We start from the raw sequence: 8,329 nt of genomic DNA, 5'->3' as shown, positions 1-8,329 counted from the left end.
TATATATATTTTAGAAAAGAACTTGGACACTTTAGAAACTTCATTTGGTAGTATTTTAAAAATATTACACTAGTGGATTAGGATGAGCTGCTATGTTGTGGAAAAAATTACTATCTGTCACTCTAAGGAGGTGATTTGCACTGGATAAAAGTAGCTGAACTTTTTATTTTTACAGTAGAAAGAAAAAAATATATTAGCAGTCATGTTTAGGTAGACTAATTGCTACTTATTCTAAGTAACAGTTTTACTTGCGCATATTTAATGAGAAATTTATACAGTATATGATCACAAATACCATTGATAGACGACTGTACATTTCCCAAAAGGAAGAAGGACTTACTACTCCAGAATGTTAGAATTTATCTTGGAGATCGGGTAGGGCAACTTCCTCCATCTAACAGTGAAAAGCTGAGACCTAGATGCCAAAATGGCTTGCCTGTGGATAAAAAGTCCAGTAGTGACTGAATGTCCTGAAACCTAAAACTCCCAACTCCTAATTTGGGCTCATTCTACAACACCTCTTACAACGTATCCAGCTTAACAAATATCTGTCAAGGTTCTACTGCAAAGTCCTTTATAAGGCTCTCTGGAGGCATGAGAAGATGAACAAGTCATGCGTAATGTTTGGAGGAAACTCACAGTTTAGAGATGGAGCCATTTGTATAATAGATGCACAGAAAACAAACTGGAAAATACAAATATAGAGGGAGAAAAAGCAAGAGAATTATTCCTGCAGGTGCTCTGAGCCCTGTATTTCCAATATAGCTCTACTCCACAGATTTGTATACTCTTGTAAGTAGTATTTTCTCAAATTTCCATTTGCTAAAGTGTCATTTCCTACCCCCACCCCAAACTATGATTTTAATGGTAAGAGTGAGGAAATATCTGACAGTAAAATATTCCCTTCCAGCCAAACACCTGCTCCCTACCTCCCATGTAGAAGAATTACAGTCTCGACTCTGCATTTTTCTTTCCCACATCAAGATCCCTATCCTAGGCCTGCTGAATTGGAAACCCTTTTAGTATCAGCCCCCTTGGTGGTAGCAGGGTGTGTGGATTCTGTGGGTAAGATCTCCACTACTAAGCTCCACTACTGCGTGGGACCATTAATGAATGCCTTAAAGACTCTGGGTGAACTTTTTCCTTTCATGACACTCGCTTTGCAAATTCTAGTTTTTAGAGGGCTTTGCTTCAAAACCAAAGGTTACACTTTGGGAGCAATTCTAGCTTTGATAAGAACTCTTCATTTTTAGAGGGTGACACTACACTTAAATAGCCCTTGTTCACTCCTTTCCCAGCTCTTTTCCCCCTGTCCATCCCCTCTGATATTTACAACGGCAGAACATGCATCCTGATGCACTAATGCGTGTATACCCAATCTCATATGCATTAGTACACACAACACATGTCAGCATGCATGTGTCACACACGTACTCACTTGAACTCACGTTTCCCTCTAGGCTGCACTGATGGCTTGCTAGAAATCCTAATTAGAGCTCAGATAATAGAAGAGGAGATCAAACCAATCATCCTCTGCCTTCACGAAGAAAACTTTCTAGAGACCTGTATTGTAGAGATTCTTTTATTTCCCCCCTCAGGAAACCTTCCTGAACGCCTGATAAAACTGGAAACCATCTTCTCTACTATCTGATTAGGACATATTACAAAACAATCTATCTATTGTGATGGATAACATATGCTTTAGAATCTGTTTTACTTAATATTATAGAAAATACATTTCTGGAAAAGCCAGATTTTCATTTTTTATACACAGTAATTTTATACTATATAGAAGTCTTCAAATGAATAATGTACATATTCATTAAATAATGTATTATTTAAGACATACAGGTGTTATCTGTAAAGTAAAACCGACAAGTCATTTTTTATGCTGACCAGCTGTGAAATGTTGTTTTAGCTTTTCTCACACAATTATGCACATATTACTTGCTTTTATGAGTTACTTGAGTTCTATTTTTTCTTTATTTTCCAAAAATCATCAAAATCAAAACTTACTAGAAACACATGGAAAATCAGGAATTTCCAGCAGAAGTAATTTGAAACATTTGAGGTTTTCTTTCCTTTCTTTCATAATGGCAAATTTCAAGCAAAGTTTTCAAATTACTTACTGAGTAGTAGCTGTAATTGTAGTAGGAGTTGTTTCTCGGTTCTATAATTGCATGTTTTTTTACAGTTAAGGTTGTATCTTAACATTGCCTTGCTCAAGCTCTAGAATATTACCATCTTCCTCAAAACTATTTGGTCTCTCCATGTTGAATATATTCTTCTGGTAAATAAGGCAAGAACTTGCAGTAAGTTCACACAAAGCTGATAAATATCAGTTGGTTACAGTCTCACCCCTGGCAAGTAGGGAAATGGAAACTGTAGCTTCTTGATAAATGTAATTATCTCCTACCCATGATGTTGGGGTCATTGCAAGTTGCTTATGTGGTCAGTGGAAGAAAATATACAGTATCTGTTTTCAGACTCTCCATACACTATCACATACCTCTCTCATACACACCTTTCCTAGTCAGGGACTAACAGGTGGAAGAGTAGTTACCTGTGTTACACTCCCAGACCTGGGTTCAAGTAAATACATTACAGTTTTTTCTCACTTTTTTATTTGACTTAGGAGATGTTGCTCTTCCTACATCTCTGCTTCTTACTGTTTTAAATCAAGTTGGAAACAGGAAGTGACAATGCACTGTCACTGGCTGAATGAAGATTTGACTCTAAGTCCCAGGAAGGAACCCTCTTCCAGGGACTCACCATCAACTCTCCCCCTTTTCTCCTTCCAGCTGACCCAACCTGGACCTGTTGGAAACTTCTGTTTCACCACTGTGTCGCAGGGTCCCAAATGCCCCAGGGTCCCAAAAAGATTGACACCTCTGACCTTTGAAAATATGAGCACATGAGCTTGAGGCGGCAGGAAAAGAGGAAGTGGGCTTTGACTGATTTACAGTTCGGGGAACTAACTCTTGCCCATCGCTTCTAGTGTGGTTCTTTCCAAGAGCCAGACTACCACTTTTGCTCCTCTCTTTTTCTCATTTCAGGACCCTCTTCCAATCCCTCTGTACCCTTTCCAGTTTATGTTCGTGATAAAACAAGACTCCCCCATCCTTCAAGGAGGTGGAACATCAGAATCTTTTCAGAATGGGGGTGGAGAGGAAAGGATTCAGTTGTGGGACCCTCATTTGTGAGACTCAAGCCCTTGTTCAAAATCATCTTCTCAGATAAATCCCCACCAGATCTGCCCAGAAAGTTTATCAGACCCTCGATGGCCCATGTCATTTTGGTTCCAAATGTTGCAGGTGAATTTTGAACGGCACCTGAAAAAGTTATTCTGACTTGTGACATATAATTCATTACCAATAGTTGGCTATAAATTACTAAATTTATATTTATAATTAACTATATAATCTCTAGCATGTTTTTTTGCACCTCAGACTCACATTTATTTCTGATAAGCATTAATCATATAAGCAATTATTTCATTCATCTATTAGCTTAGTAGGTGTCTTCCTTTCTTTTAGAAAATTCAATTGAGGAAAATGGTGCAGATTGAATCTAAGAAAGGTAGAGGCATTAACATAGGGAAACTGGCCAGTATGACACAGAGAAAGTCTCTTACGTATGTTATATATCTAAACTCCACAGAAGTTTCAGATAATCCATAAATAACTTGAACAAATTGCTGGTATTCAGAGCATTAAACAGCAAAGTAACCTGATTAGAGTCTCTGCTAGCTTCCAGCCAACCAGTTTACCTTCCAAAAAATGCAAAACAATGTCTTGAGATTATGAGATTTTTTTTCCCTCTTTTCTATCAAAAATTTCACTTTTGCTTTTGGTTGTTGGTGGGAGTCTAATGGTTGGGTCCCTCCTACATGGGTAAACTTTTGCATGCTAAGGATAATAATGTCTCAGAATTATTTTTGGCTAACGTCTCTTTCTTCTTTCCACATTCTTTTCTTTTCTTCCTCTTTTTCTTTCCGTCTTTGCCATAGAATGTATATTTTATGAAACCAGAGACCGTGCTTGTCTTCCTCACCATGGTATCTCCAGTTTCTAGTTCAGTAACTAGCAAATTGGAGGCATGCCTGGACACATGTAAAATATGCAAAACACATACGTTAACTATTTTAAAAAATTATATATGTGGGTGCTTACTGATATTTTTCCTGTTGCTCTTCGTTACCATCCTTTTTTCTAACAATAAAAGCACACCTTTCCAAGGAAAGTCAGTCTATGTGTTTGAATAAAGCTGACTGCTTTTCTTCAGATCCGGATACTGGATACCAAGCCTGACAAGTCAGAGTGCCCGTACATCTGGCCAGAGCTGATGGTTCAGGGAAGAGCTCTGCCCACTGGACATTTGCTCAAACCATTAGCCGAAAGCACTTTTTCTCTGGGATCAGAAAATCTAAGGATCACGTATTAAGAAGGGAAGTTGAACTGCTGTACCAAATACCTTTCAATTCTCAGTGGTTTCACATAAAGTGTATTCTTTGCTCCTGTCACTGTCCCTTGTGGGTTGATGGCCAGCACAGTAGTGATCCATGCAGTAGGAGCTCAAGCTTGCTCCATCCTCTAGTCCTTCCCCCTAGCTGCTTCCAAGGCTGATGCAGAAAGGGAAGAAAGAGAAAGAGACAGTAGAGAAGACACACTCTCCCTTGCTTGCCTCTTCCTGGAAGTAGCATACTTCTGGTCCATTGGCAGAAATATAGTCCATATGGCAGTAATAGCCTTATGACCCCACTCAGATGTAAAGATGGGAGTGGGAAGCTGAAAAATACAAACCAGTAGTGAGCCAAGAAGAATAAAGAGGGGGAACAACTAGCCAGTCTCTACTGGTTGCCATTTTATCTCAGAGATCCCACCCAAATGGGAAAAGTCTAAGAACAAAGTTGAACAGAGATGAGAAAGGGAGAAGGCAGGAGAAAGTAGAAAAGGGAGGAGAGAAAAAGGGGACGGTAAATAATCAGAATCCTCAAATCCAGTAATGTGAATAATATTCTTACTTTTGTTTAAGCAAGTTTAATTAGGGATTCTGTCACCTAAAGCAGAAATAACCTGCTTAATATACTACTTTGTCCTGACCATGTTATGTCTAGCCCCTAGCTCAGTCCTTTGCATATATTAGATAATCTAAATATTTTTGGTATCAAAGAGCATAAGAATGAATACTTAATATTAACAGATTGAGCTAAAACTGTGTGTAGTTATTGGTGTGATGTTAACTAACAAGCTTATCTCTTACATTATTCCTAAAAATTGTAGTCTCAGGTAACTAATAAGTGTGCAACATTTATTCTATTATTGTAGCTCCTGTTTTTCTGTTGTCACTTACCTATGAATGTCACTTACCTGCTGGTCTATGTAAAAATTGTCAATGCCTTTTTTCGGGGTGGGTATACTAAATATAAAATTTTTACATTCATAATTAATCAAAACCAAGATTTCCACAGTAATTCTATCATTCTAAGCTTGCTTAGTCTTACTAAATACCATAATTATCTGTAAAATCCTGGAATGTAAGGACATTAACCTTCCTCCAGTGTTTATTCTGAAGAAATGTTTGGCTAGCCTTCCTCATCTCAGTGCGTGACCTTGCAGTATAGAAAATCATGGCTCTTAAACAGTGAGAGCTAACTGCCTAGCTGAACATCATAACAAAATTATTCTACCAAACAACAAGGCGTGGAAGGAGAATATTCACTATGTTTTAACTTTCTGTATGGTTGAGCACACCTTGCGGAAACAAGCAGCCAAAATGCCTGAGTTTATGTCCTAGCCTAGGCACTATCTGGGATCCTGGGGAAGTTATTTAGATACTTTGTGTACTTTTTTCCTCATCTGCAAAAGAGTGACAGTTATAACACATGCCTCATGGGGTTTTTACGAAGGTGAGCAAGGTTAAGAATTTGAACATGTGTGAAATACCTAGTACATGGCAAATAAATAATAAATGTATTATTGTTATTTTAAATTACCCACTATAGCAGTTAAGGGTTTTAACTCTTTCATATTCACTTAAATTTTGTCTCAGAGATTACCTCTGGCATTGTTCTGATAGAAGTTTTTGGAAGAGAATCACTAAGGCTGTGAGGAATAAAGAAGTTTAAGACATTCCAGTTACTAAGACTGGAGAAAAGTCTGATGCAAGTAAGTGGAAAATCCAAAAAGGTGTATAAAGATGCACGACTTCTATGTGGACTACATATAGAGAAAAATTTTAAAAAGCAGTGCATCCTTTCCATTCATGTCCTTTTGTATTTATAGTCCCTGATAGTGTTAAAGCCATTTGTGTGCTTATTTTTCTGTTGCTCCTGTCACATGCCAGGCTGCCATCACACAGAGCATGAGGACTCCATCTACACATGCCTCCAGTGCCTAGCACAACATCGGACTTTACAGTTTTTTGACAAACATTGGCTTAATGATTTTCAATTAAATCAATCTCATGTAGTCCCATAGAGTCTAGGTGGGGAGAGAGAATATATATATAACATATATATATATATGTAATATTGGTTTAACTTAAAGAAAAAGAATTATAGCTTAAGAAAGTAATCATGACTATCTATAACTGAGTTTAATAGAAACTTTTGTGTTCTAGAGTTCCACACCTCAAAGAAAACTCAGGTAATGATATGGTTTGACTGTGCTCCATCCAAATCTTGAATTGTAATCCCCATGTGTGGAGGGAGGGACTTAGTGGGAGGTGATTGGATCATGGTGCAGTTTCCTTCATGCTGTTCTCTTGATAGTGAGTGAGTTCTCACAAGATCTGATGGTTTAGAAGTGTGTGCCTTCCTTTGCTGTTTCTCTCTCCTGCTGCCATGAAAGATGGGCCTTCTTGTGACTGCAAACTTGTGACTGCAAGTTTCCTTGAGGCCTCCCCAGCCATGTGGAACTGTGAGTCAATTAAACCTCTTTCCTTCATAAAATACCCAGTCTCAGGTAATATCTTTATAGCAGTGTGAGAACGGACTAATACAGGTAGTAACAAATGGTAATGATTGCTTTTAACTTGAGGGAAAAGTCAATGATTCTCATCTTTCCCATCACATAATGTAACATTTGACCCTTAGGATTAGTGTATACGGTATTCACATTTCAGTCTCTGAGTGGTTTCCTGAAGAACTTAGATAGCGCCTCCAGGCAGTTCATCCATTGCAGAATTCACTCATCAATAAATGCTTGGGAGAAGTTGTAAAATGGCCAAATGTGTTATTACACACAAAAAAACCACATCTGTGAGGTTCTGTTAAAATGAGGTTGAAGAGAGAGAGTCAAGAGTGCAAACATTTCAAGAAACTACAGTTGGTGAAGGCAAGTTGTAGGCAGCTAAACTAGGCATACCTATAGTAAATGTTACTTTTAGACTTCCAGAAATATTTTATAGTTTTTGCCACATGTGAGATCAACAAATGCATTGTTTGACTTACTGCCCCACATGTGTTCTTTTGACGGGAAGAAACTCATAGAAGAGAAATAATATGTTTAATAAAGAAAATACTGGCCTATGTTAGAAGAAAATACTTTCCCAAATATTCATCCATGAGATGGGTAAGAAAACACCAGGATTTATGGAAGCCAAGGATAAATTGACTCATCTACTTTTGTGGCAATGCAGCATATTTTGGGATTAAGACTCACTTGTTTTCCTGTTCTGCCATTTCCCAATATTAAGGAACTTGAATAGGAACTCGCTGAATGTTTATTGACATTCCATTAAAAAGAGCATAAGACACAGCCAAAATTTTTTTCCCTTCAAAAATGTCCACAAGTACGTTGAGCTAAGGTGGTATTTTAAAACATGTGGGTTCTCAATATTTTCTTGACATATCTGTAAGAGTAGGAGAGCATATTTTCTCTTTCTTTATATGTCTATTGACCAAGGAGAAATAAACTTCCATCCTCTAAAAAGCAGTGAATCTCAAATATTTTGGGACACTTTTATGCCTTTAAAACTCTCAAGGACCCCAGAACTTTAGTTTATGTAGGTTATATCTGCTAATATTTACCGCACTAGAAATTACAACTGAAAAAATAAATATTTGTTAATAACAACACCACAACTATTATATGCTAATGTAGGTAACACTTTTATGGCAAATAATTATATTCTCCAAACCCAAAAAGAATTAGTGAAACAAATCGTGTTGTTTGATATACTGACAAGTTTCTTTATAGAAGACAGCTGGATTCTAATAGCTTATCCCGTATTTAATCATTTTAACATCACATGTACTCTCCAGGAAACTCCACTGTAATATCTTTGTGTTGTTATAAGAACTTTTTTTTTTTTTTTTTTTTTTTTT

Source organism: Rhinopithecus bieti, unplaced genomic scaffold (genome assembly GCF_001698545.2).
Source record: "Rhinopithecus bieti isolate Rb0 unplaced genomic scaffold, ASM169854v2 scaffold_1295, whole genome shotgun sequence".
Classification (NCBI taxonomy): Eukaryota; Metazoa; Chordata; class Mammalia; order Primates; family Cercopithecidae; genus Rhinopithecus; species Rhinopithecus bieti.
Note: the sequence above shows the minus strand (reverse complement) of the source record.